The sequence below is a fragment of the Miscanthus floridulus genome, chromosome 9 (genome assembly GCF_019320115.1).
Source record: "Miscanthus floridulus cultivar M001 chromosome 9, ASM1932011v1, whole genome shotgun sequence".
Taxonomy (NCBI): Eukaryota; Viridiplantae; Streptophyta; class Magnoliopsida; order Poales; family Poaceae; genus Miscanthus; species Miscanthus floridulus.
The window spans coordinates 131433869-131446428 of NC_089588.1; the positions used below are offsets into that span (position 1 = coordinate 131433869).

The 12560-nt window shown below is 45.1% G+C and overlaps 1 pseudogene; it reads left to right on the forward strand.

Moving 5' to 3' along the window:
* The first annotated feature begins 5578 nt into the window (after nt 1–5578).
* Nucleotides 5579–7503, forward strand: LOC136480950 (scarecrow-like protein 9; annotated as a pseudogene).
* Nucleotides 7504–12560: the final 5057 nt, after the last annotated feature.

Here is a 12560-nt window from a genome sequence, read left to right on the forward strand (position 1 = left end):
ACATGTAGAGATATCCTGGTTTCCAAGCATCGTACGTGACAACGTGCATGAAATCTTCTGAAATTTTTATAATAGCCTCCACATACGATATCCCGACATCTCAACAAGTTTCATGATTTTCGAACTTCGTTTGCTTTTTCTAGAATTTAAAAACACTTCGCACACAAGTTTGCGGTCATGTTTCGTGAACAAGATGTCCGAAATTTTGGGTCCATTCCTGGATATGGCCTCACACTACACTCAGTACCATGACTATCATTTTTTGAATCATTAAATTCCATTATTCGTACCACGTGCTGTTCAAATTTATATTTTTTGAAAAAATTCAAGTAAACGAAATAAAGTAACTAAATATATCAAAAAGCCACAAAAAATCCCAAATTCTAACGAGGAGTTCGTGGTACTTTAAAAGGGCTACACAAAAAATTTGGAGGCCAAAAACAAAAAAAAACTTTGCCGAGCGCCGAGGCATGGCACTCGGCAAAGGGGTCTTTGCCGAGTGCCAAGAATAAGGTGCTCGGCAAAGAGGTTTTTTGAACTTTTTTTTAGAAATTTTCTCTTTGCCGAGTGCCTTCACAAAGGCACTCGGCAAAGGTATTTCAAAAAAAAATCTATGCCGACGACCGGATCGGGGCACTCGACAAAGTTGCCTCCTTTGCCGAGCGCCGTGTCAGGGGCACTCGGCAAAGTATTTTCCAAAAAAAAAATCTTTGCCGAGTGCCTAACAGCAGGCACTCGGCAAAGAAGGACGTGACCGAACACCGTTACGCGGGACAGCCTATGCCGAGTGCCACGATTTTACCGAGAGCCTGGCACTCGGCAAAGAAGTCCGTTGCCGAGTGCCCTTTTTTTTGCCGAGTGCCCGACACTCGGCAAAGAATTCTTTGCCGAGTGTAATTCTTTGCCGAGTGCGGCACTCGGCAAAGAAGGTCTTTGCCGAGTGCCCGATTTTTGACACTCGGCAAAGCAGTTTGCACTCGACAAAGGCCCTGTTTCCAGTAGTGAATCAACAAAGCCATCATTAAATTGGATTGATCCATGCATGCCCAAGGTGGAAGGTTGTATGGCACAATAACTACAGGCCACATGCTATACTTCGTGTTCAAATTGCCAAACAGATTGAATCCATCAGTAGCTAGCCCAAGTATGAGGTTTCTAGCTTCTTCAACAAAATTTGGATATTGCCTATCAAAATCTTGCCACGCCTCACCATCAGCTGGATGACTCATTTCCTTCTCACTAGGCTTCCTCTTTAACTTGTGCCATTGTGCTTCTTCTGAATCCTCCTTGGTTACAAATATCCTCTATAGCCTAGGCACCAATGGAAAATGCCGCAACACTTTCTGTAGAATCTTCTTCCTGTGTGGGTCTTTCCATCTTGACAAACCACAAACTGGGCAATTGTCATGATCAGAATAATCCTTTCGAAATAGAATACAGTTTTTGAAGCACATATGGATCGATTCATATCCAAGACCTAATTCCTTTAGAGTGTTCTTTGCTTCATGGTATGATGTTGGTAGTGTATTAAACTCTGAGAATGCATCAGCTAGTAGCTTCAAGAATGCAGAAAATGCAATGTTGGTAATCCTATAAAAATGACTTCATATGAAGTAGCTTTACCACAAAGGAGAACTTTGAAAATTTGGTACAACCGGGATAAAAGCTGACGCTTAGCCTCCTTCATCAAAAGTTTCAGAAAATAGGCTTGCCTGTTTCCATCATTGTTTCCATTTTCTGTTTCAGTGTCATGCCTACCATGTCCTTCTACAGTTGTAGGTCCCTTAGCAACCTATCTAACCGATCAACACCATTGTTGTCATCCTCAGCCACACCCATCCCATGTATGGAACCCTCATCAGTGTCAAAAACAGGAACAAGAGCAGGAACTTCATTAACATGTACATTAATGTCCTCTCCATGATGTACCCACCGAGTATATGTACAGCCCATGCCATTCAACAATATGTGCTTCTTCACATTGGGCCAATGCAGGTACTTCTGGTTAAGACACCTAGTACATGGACAGAGAATCTCATCACTCTTACCAAATTTTTCTTTAATGAAATCCATAAATTCTTTGACACCATTGACATATTCAGTAGAAAATAGTGTGCTGTGCACCCAACTTCTATCCATCTGAACATGCATCGCGGAAACACACAATTTAATAAGCATGCACTCAATTCATATGCTGCAGTATAACAAAATCATAGAGTAGATGGCATACACGCAAGTATGGAGGAAGGCAGCCGGCGGCGGGAAGGCACCTTGCAGCAAGGCAGCAGGCGGCAGGAAGGGACGGTGGAGAGCGATTGCCGCAGCCGCAGCCTACTCCATTAATCGAGCTGCCTTCCTCTTGCAGTGGCTCGCCGCGTGACTCGCCGTCGTCGGGGGATTGGGGTGGCCGCTTGTCGGAGCGGCGTGATTCGCCGTCGCGGGGCTGGGGACGTCCGCTCCTCGTCGCGACGTGATTCGCCGTCGCTGGGCTGGGGACGACCGCTCCTCGGCGCAGCGTGGTCTGCTGTCAGAGCGCAGCAGCGTGGATTGCTGTCGGAGGTATTCAGGGATTAGGGATTCAGAGATTAGATTTCTAAGCCAACGATATTATAATAAAAGACAAATTTTCTTGTATCCAACATAAAACAGCGAAGTATTGCAGTGGATACGTGTGCGGTACAGGAAGTAGGAAGGTCGCGGGTTCAACTCCCAAGCGCCACACTCGTTTTTGAATCGCACCGATTTAACAAATAGATGGTTCATGGCCACGTAAGCAGGCCACGCTGGCCCCATGGCCATCGTGACGAAACTAAACTGTCATGGATTTGTCAAAGAATCTGGGCCCAAGGTTGGGCTGACGAAAAAAACGGTTATAAAAAAACTGTCTAAGGATCAACACAATTCTTGTGGTAGATCTAAATCACGAGACACACCTTTGATGTACAAAGAAACGATCCCTGCTAGAAATCAGTCCTCGTTCATAACTAATGTTTTCCTGTACATGCAGTTAATGTTTTTCCCATAGTCTTGTATGGAGACAATGATAATATATGTGATAATGGGCTTATTTGGTACAGCTTATATATAAGTTATTATAGCCAAAATAAGTTGAGACCAAAAGCCAAATGGTATGTTTTTTACAGTTTTTTCTGGCCGCGTTTTTTCCCAGGGCACCTATTTGTATTAACTAGGATTATGCCCGTGCATTGCAACGAAAACAAAATAATTCCCGACCATCTCAGTGTTGGCCGAACAACGACCATAGTCAAGGTCAATCATACCCGTGCGTGGTCAATCATACCTGTGCGTTGCAATGGGAACAAAATAATTTCCGCCGATGTCAATCATACGCGTGCGTTGCAATGGAAATAAAATAATTTCCTACCACCTCATTGTTGGCCAAGCAGCGGCCGCAGTCGAGGTCAACAAACACCCAAGCTAACACTCCATCCACTGAGATGGGCCAGCAGGCATTGCCGTATTGGGATTCGATGATGGCAAAGGAATGCGGAGAATAGGTCATGGGCAATACAAAATTCATAATAAAACATTTATTCTAAAACAGTATCATACTAAGAACATTTTATTTCCTTGTGCAATAAATAATCTTAACATTTCATCTTCTTTGTAGTAAATAAAATCAAATACCTTAAACTCATTCTAAATTTAGAAGCTTTCATGACATTTCTATTTGATTCTGTTCAATAAGTTTGATGAGCTGAGACACATGTATCCTCATATTTCTAAGTAAATCAATTGATTTACTTTTACATGGCTTGTGCAGAAGCAAGACACCTTTGTAGTCTTTGAGACAAAATCATTTAAGTGGTGCCACATCTAGCTAATGACCCATGCATGCTTAGCTTAAAATTTGTGTCATTTTTCGCCTACACATAAGGACCGAGATTCAGTCATGCCCACCATTGTATTCACCTTGGACTTGCTGGCAAGCTGCGTCACTGGCATGTACAATATTCTCATCACCTAATCTAATTTCTGATCTGCTGGCTTCATTCTTTGAACTTCTGATTTAATCCCTGCAGTATTAATCGGCATGCAGCTGATTTTCACGAGGAACATTCTGTAACGAATATCTAAGAATGGAGATGTTGAGGCATGTGCCCAAGCAATGATCTGCTTGTACTTTGCCTGGAAATGACAAAGAAACATGAAGATCCGAAAAATAAAAAAGAATGGACAGTTCCAAGATGCTAACTGGCCTATAAAATCTGTAGCCTGGCAATCCCAACCCATAAGCATCGATGGTTTGGGGAATCCCTCAGTTTGAATAATAGTCTAGGCACATAATATCTCAAATCCCAACCCATAAGCATCAATGGTTTGGGGACTCACCCGAGGGAGTGGATCGAGTAGGCTGCAGCTGCAACACAACACTCTTGCGAGCTGCTGCACAGGGAGTATTGATACTTCTGCAAAAACAACTCCAAGATCAGCGCTACACCAAAAGCCGGCAGGATCGAGTTTGGAAGCCAATCTCAGGCGTTCCTTCGTTTCAACTGCACCTGTGACCCGCCCCTCATATGTCTTCCTCTACTCTCCCTCCGCCACCGCCATTGCGCTCATCCTCCTCAGCATCGTGCACATATGTGCTCATCAGGCCAAAGAGATCCATCTCTTTCACATCGGCCTGCAGTGCCTTGCGCGCCGGCGGTGGCCGGGAGGGGCGCAAGCGCTAGCGCCAATCAGCTTAAAACGAAGGAACAGCTGGGACACTCCTGCTCTGCGACTTCCTCGGTGCTGGGCGTTGGAGCCCCCCGGCCTCCACGGACCTGGCGGCCGCCGCAGGCGTGAGGAGCGAGGTGGGCGCGGCCGCCGCGGGCGTACGTGAGGAGCGGGGCGGGGATGAGGACGGGAGCGAGATCGGTGGACGAAATTGCGAGCGGAGATTAGGGACTTTCCTTTTTTTTACAGAGAAGAAGAGGTGCCGGGCGGAGTCATCGCTATTTTTGTTTTATTTGAAAAGCACTTTTTTTACTGTTCTAGCAAAAATGGCCAGCAGTATTGTAAACACCGCAGAGAGATCGTTGCAACAAATAAAATATCTTTTGAATCGGTGCACGGCCGTGAGAAAGCGGTTCCTTTCGGTGGCGTCTGTTTCCAGCATAGCTCAATAGTCTCACAGCTGATCTTCGCTTTTACCCATTTTGTATACTAAATAATGTTGCAGAGCTCAATAGTCGCGTCTTGAATATCGGCATATCGTGTACGTGCTTCATTTTCTTTCACATTTGCAAACAATTATATAAACAACTAGCAAAGCGGTTTACTGCTTGCGTTCAAATTCTGCTCCTCGATTTCTCTTCTTGCTTTGTCATTTTCACTAGGTTAAAGAAATAGGGGGCTTGTTACGATGATCTTTCCAAAATATTATTTTTGATGTGTCCTGTGTATCGTATAGCTAGCTTTGGCAACCATTATCCAAGCAGCATTGGAAATATCGCTAGCCATCGTCTCTAGCGTCCAAGCAGCAGCGGGGTTACAGCCAGCCATCGTCTCTTTCACTCCTGCCTGTAGGAATCATTAACCAAAAGTATATATATCTCAGTATGTATGATATATGTCAACCAAATGCTACTGTGCCACCAATTGCCAAGCCCCACTACCATTGATCACCATGGCCACCACACCGGAGGAATTCTTCGTCAAGGATCTCATGGAGCAGCCACCAGCATCCCCACCTGTCTTCCCTGACCTTCCCCAGAAGCCCAATGGCAGCAGCGAGCGCCAGCATCATGTTCCTAACGCCATGACGCTCCCTTACATCTCACGCATGCTCATGGAGGACGACGATGGCGATAATAAGCTCACTGATCACCCTATGCTACTCCAGGTGCAGCAGCCCTTTGTGCAAATCCTCTGCCCCCTTTCCTTCGATGCTAACACCGACAACAGGGAGGGGCCCAAAGATTTTTTGCATGAAGGCCATGGTGGCGAAAGCGGGATTAGTTTGCCCTTATCCAACGGTACATATGTGGTAGGGGCATCCTTGGAGTGCATGGAAGAAGCCAACTTGTCCTTGCCCAAAGACAACAACTTTACAAAGTATGAGCAGGTGAATCAAATCAGGGAAAGCAACGTTATTGGTAGTAGGATCAAGAAAAGGTATAACAGGGATCACCTTCTAGAGGAGGAGGTAAGAAGTACCAGCAAAGCTATGATGATGATCAAGGAGCCAGAGGAGAAATGTGGTAACGAGATGCTTGACGAAATGATGTTGCATGCGTATGAGACATGCATCGTCAAGGGCATGGAACGTGTCACCATGGACAATAGTGGCGCAGGTAAAAGAAACAAGAAGAGTGGGAGGATCAAATCAGCAAGGAGCAATATGGTCGACATTGGCATGTTGTTGATCTCTTGTGCGCAGGCGGTGGGAGAGGGCGATCACATGAGAGCGCGTGAGCACCTGAAGCAAATCAAGCAACATTCTTCGGCAACAGGGGACTCCACCCAACGGCTAGCCCATTGTTTCACCAAGGGGCTAGAGGCACGCATAGGGGGCAAAGGGAGCCAGATTTGGCAGTTGCTTATGTTAGAGCACCCCTCAGTTGTGGAGTTCCTCAAGGCCTACAACCTTTACACTAAAGCTTGTTGCTTCCTCAATGTGACATTCATTTTTTCAACAATGACCATCATGCAGGCCATGGTGGGTAAGAGCAGGTTGCATATCCTGGATTATGGTATGCGTTACGGGTTCCAATGGGCAGGCTTGCTCCGTTTGCTAGCAAGTAAAGAAGGTGGCCCGCCGGAGGTGAAGTTCACCGCCATAAGCCACCCCAAGCCTGCAGACTACCCAAGTGAGCAGATTGAGAAAATAGGGTGCCAGCTCATGAAATGTGCCCATGAGCTTGGCTTGCCTTTGTTCAAGTTCCACGCAATCATGAGAAATTGGGAGGATATTTCCATCACGGACTTGCACACAGACGATGATGAGGTGCTTGTCGTGAGTGACCTCTTCAGTTTCAGCAGCTTGATGGAAGAGAGCATATTCTTCGATGCTCCAAGCCCTCGGGATACTGTCCTCAATAACATCAAGAAGATGAGGCCAGATGTATTCATCCAGAGCATTTTTAATCGTTCGTATGGTTCCTCCTTCTTGTCACGGTTTCGGGAGATGCTCTCCTTTACATGCCACTAGTTTGACATGTTGGACAGCAACCATCCCAAGGGAGAGTAAATCTCGATCGGTGCTAGAGCATGTCCTCCTTGGACATTATTTTTTCAATGACATTTCATGCGAAGGCATGGACCTAGTGGCAACGCCCTGAGAAATATAGACAATGGCAGACAAGAAACCAACGTGCAGGCCTAAGGCAGCTGCCACTAAAATCAAGCATTGTAAAGGCAGTAGAAGACGAGGTCACGAAGCATTACCACAAAGACTTTATGATATGCCAGGATGGCCAATGGCTTCTGCAAGGATGGAAGGGGCTTGTCCTCTCTGCCCACACAACATGGGTAGCAGAAGATGCCTCTTCTTGATGAAGTTTTAGCTTTCTGATGACGAATGATATAGCATGTGTTCAGTGGTACCCTATTTAGAACAAAGACCTTATTGGATCCGCTTTACTGAAAAAAAAGTACATGTTTAATTTGCTGGGATACCAGCTTAATACAAGATTAGTCTCAGAAGTTTACTGCCATCGAGCGGAGAAACATTCTCTCTGATCTCCCTGATCTAAGCATTCTATAAAAGCATGGACGCATAGCCAAGCAAGTATAAACTATCTATAGTATCCGCATCATCCACAGACTGGGCTGACAACTGCAGCATCGATATCTCCGTCACCTTCACCGTGCCCAGTTCAGGTCCCTGTGGTCCTGAGGAGGAGTTTCCATGTCTGCAGAGAAATTAATGAGCGATGCACTATGACATCAGGAGAAGATATTTTTACGTTCTGAAAACAAGATCATTTCTTGCGAGCCATAATTAATAAGCTCCAAGCAATACACCATTCTGCGGCTCCAAGCAATGCAAAAAAGAGAGATATATATTGAGGTAGCTAACATGTGGAATTGTTGATAGAGGTGATTGGACAGTTTGCTAACACATTATAACATAGTATAAAACTAAGGTGCTGTTTGGAATTCTTCATAAAAAAAAGGTGTTGTTTGGTTCGGCACTAGAACGGGAATGTAATATGGTAGCTGATGGCACAATTTATTTGGTTTGCTTATTTGGGAACGGGTTTTCATTTAGTGCTGAAGAAACGGGCCACGCTGTGCAATTGCCATGGATGAAAGAGGGCCACGCCGTGGAGATGGTGGGGATGCAGCCGTGTCTTCTACCCCATCGTAACCGCCGTCCGGAGCACTATGCTGGTCTGGTGATTGTACTATTGGACTTAGGTTGAGGGAGGCCCTGCTGTGTGCTTACAGAAGACAATGAGTCAATTGTTATTTAAGAGGCAATATAAAATTAATAAAAAAAATTGTTTCGTTCACTTTCATCCGTACCTATTGTGCAGCAACGGCTTCCCGGGAATATTGATGTAGCGCTTGCGCCATACAATGAATGACTTCTCTGCTTCTCCCACGGTCTTCTCCCCATCACATCCATGAATGTCAAGAGGCACATCGCTAAAACCTTCAATAGCTTTATCCACCGAGACGGTAGCATATCCAGTTCACTACTGGAAAACCGAGGTTTGCCTAGTGTTTAATGGTTTGCCTAGTGCCAATCATCGGACACTAGGCAAAGAGCTTGTTTGTCGAGTGTTAGACCCCGGAGCACTCGACAAAACAAAGGCACTAGGCAAATAATGATTTGCCGAGTGTCGACACTAGGCAAAGAAATCCACTCGGTAAATGACCATTTTGCCTAGTGTCAGTACTAGGCATACCCTCACACTCGGCAAAGGCTGCCGGAGGGCAACCGCCGTTACCATTTTGCCGAGTGTCTTCCGTTAACACTCGGCAAAATTAGAACTTTGCCTAGTGTCTCTGGACGACACTAGGCAAACCGGCCAGTTTGCCTAGTGTCTTACAGAGACACTAGGCAAAATATTTTTTTTTTTTATTTTAGCTTCCAATTTTTTTATGTAGCTTTCCTACTATGCCTTGACCAACATGTTGAAAGTTGGCACAATTTTATGAAATTTTGCTATATTTCTTTAGTTTATTTAATTTCTTTGAATTTTTTCGACAAATGCAAATTTGAACTGCAAGTGTGACGAATAATGGCAATTCATGAATGCAAAAATGATATTCATGTTAGTAAGTGTTAGTTGAGGCCGTATCCAGAAACAGACCAAAAATTTCACACATCTTCACGTCGAGACATGACCACGAACTTGCGAGCAAATAGTTTTTAAATTCTATTAAATGAAAACGGAGTCTGAAATTCATGAAACTTGTCGACAAGTCAAGATATCGCATGCGGGTGCCATGATAAAAATTTAAAAAGATTTCGAGCACATCGTCACGTATGATGCTTAGAAACCCTAACATCAATTTCGAGCACATCGTCACGTATGATGCTTAGAAACCCTAACATCTCCACACACTGTGGAGATGTTAGGGTTTCTAAGCATCATACGTGACGATGTGCCCGAAATCTTTTTAAATTTTTATCATGGCACTCGCATGCGATATCTTGACTTGTCGACAAGTTTCATGAATTTCAGACTCCGTTTTCATTTAATAGAATTTAAAAACTATTTGCTCGCAAGTTCGTGGTCATGTCTCGACGTGAAGATGTGTGAAATTTTTTGTCTGTTTCTGGATACAGCCTCAACTAACACTTACTAACATGAATATCATTTTTGCATTCATGAATTGCCATTATTCGTCACACTTGCAGTTCAAATTTGCATTTGTCGAAAAAATTCAAAGAAATTAAATAAACTAAAGAAATATAGCAAAATTTTATAAAATTGTGCCAACTTTCAACATGTAGTCTCATTTTATGTAGGGAGGCTCGATAAAAAGTTTGAAGACCAAAATTGAAAAAAAATAAATAAGTTTGCCTAGTGTGCCAGCTAGACACTAGGCAAACTAGCCTCTTTGCCTAGTGTCTCATGGAAGACACTAGGCAAACTTATTTTTTATAGTGTTTGCCTAGTGTTGGGTTATCGACACTCGGTAAAGTTAATCAAATTTGATGTTTATCAAATTTTCATTTGAGATCATTTGGTGTCTCAAAATTATTTTAGTAGTTTTGATTTTAATTTTTTAAAATTTAAAATTTTCCCATTTTTAAAGGTTCAAATTTTGCAATTTTATTTTGAAATTGATTTTGTTTGGTGTGGATTAATTGTCTTTCAGAGAAAAAACTGCAAAGAATCCTTATTTGAAAAGAAAGTCTCACAAACGCGCCTTAACCGGGCCAGCCAAAATGTAAAGGCAGTAAATTTTATAAGAGCAACAGACAAGTGAGAAAACCGGCCGCTCGTGCTCCACTTGTCTCTACCTCAGTCCACACGCGCGAGCGAACCCCGCACCAACGGCGTGACACCCTTCTCCCTCCACACTCTTCCCCTCCAAAATCTGACATCAAATTGTGCGAGAGAAACGTAGCAAAATCGAAAGGGGGAAAAAGGAGCTAAACCCAAATCGACCAAACCCAGCCCCGGAACACCCGCCTCCGCCGCCGCCACCATCGCCGGCGGCCACTGCAAGCGCGGCGCGGTGTCCGAAACCTTCTCCTGTGCTGCGAACCCCATCCACCGCCGTTCCCCAGGCCGCGACGGCGGCTAGGGTTTGGGAGCGCTCGCCCGCGGCCGGCTGCCCCATCTCGGACCTCGACCTCGACCTCCGTCCTTGCCGGGCCGGCTAGGGTTTGGGAGCGCTCCTCGGCGTGGCCCGTCCGTCTGCTCCCACGGTGCCGCCCCATCCTCACCATCCTCTCCGACCTCGGCGCCCCCTCCACCAGATCCGGCGCTCGGCCCCCCTCCACCTGGACTGACGATAAGGAGCAGCAGGCGGCGGCTGGTGGGTCATTCGACGCGGTGGTGGAGGAGCTGCCGCCGCCGCCGGCGGCATCTACGGCGAGGACGGTGAAGGAACCCTCACGAGTTCGTCAAGGCCTACTCCGCCCTCCTCAAGCGCTCCGGCAAGGTAACAGTGCCCGACTCACCCCGTTTCCCATCTGATTCGACGCTGCAACAAATGGTCGCGCATCGCTGCAGTCAACGGAGACGAGCTTGTGCGATTGCATGGGATTGCCGTTGCCCGAGCAGTTAGTAGCTGTACTGTGATTACATGGATCCATCGCGCGTGCTACTGCTTTGGTTATACCAGTGAACTGCTCACATTTGATTGGTAGGTTGGAGCGTGATTTGCTCACATAACTACTAATCGTGATCTGTTGGGCATAAGCAATGCCGTTCTTCCGGTTCTTAGGCCTCCGTGGTAGCTTTTCTTATTCGAGTCTAGATCACCTGTTCAGAAAAGCCTGTTTGTAAAGTGTTTTTTTAATGTATATATATGCATGGGTTTTAGGCAAATTTTAACTGTATATGCTGAAAATTCCCTGAGCACTCATCTATTTTAACTGTATATTTTGTTTTCTATTGATATCCGTCAAGACAGTTTGTGGTTAGCCTTGGGTGTGGCTCTGTTCAGAATGGAATGGCTGTTTCAGGATGATCTGTTCAGAATGGAATGGCTATTAGCCTTGGGTTTTACTCTGCTCTGTATTTTCTACTTGCTTCTAGCCTCTCGTCCTCCACCGCGCGCTTGATGGTCGACAGAATGCTGGAACAGTTCATCCTGTAGTAACCTGATTGATCAACTGACGAAATCCATTTACTAATCTTCTTGTTCAACACAACTCTATGGCTACAGCCTCTTCCTTGTGCATGCTTATTACTAGATGAAAAGCTCGTATTACGTTATGCCACACTCCTCTCTTCTGAATTGGACATGCCTTCACATTCCAATCCTGCATATCCTTCTAGAGACCAGCTATGAGCTTGGCACCGAACCTTTCTTTCATGTTCAATTCGAGTAGCATGACTGCTTTGATTAGCTGTTCTGTTTTTTCACAGTTTACTGACTAATTTGCCTTATTGGTTCTATGTTGCAGGCTAGAAAGGATCTTGTCCACTACTGGTGTATTTTGTTGAGACAGAAGGTCATGTTGATCTTTTGGATTTCCTTCCTGTTTGGTAAGGCCTATTTCCAAGTTATGAATTGGAATGGAACAATCAATTGGAGCATACAGAGGATAGAGGAGCTGGTGGGGTTCGTGTCCACTCTTGGCGCCGCTATGGGGCGGACCATGCCAGCTAGCCTAGTCTTGCCACTTCCTCAAGCAGCTACTCTTGTGAGTACCACTATATTACTTATTATGTTCCCACTTGACATAGGGCACATTAGAAAAAATATGCAATCTCAAACATACAATATGGTGTTGGTGGTGACGGCGGTTGTTGTTGTGGTGTGGTGGTGGTAGTTGTGGTGTTCGGGTGGTGGTGGTGTTGGTGGCGGTGTATTGATATGTATGTTCTTGACGGTCATCGTGCCGTTTGTTTTCTTGTAGGGGTTGGAAACATCTCCGTGCAGGGGAGGTTCTGTTGAAATTTTTTATTGACGGT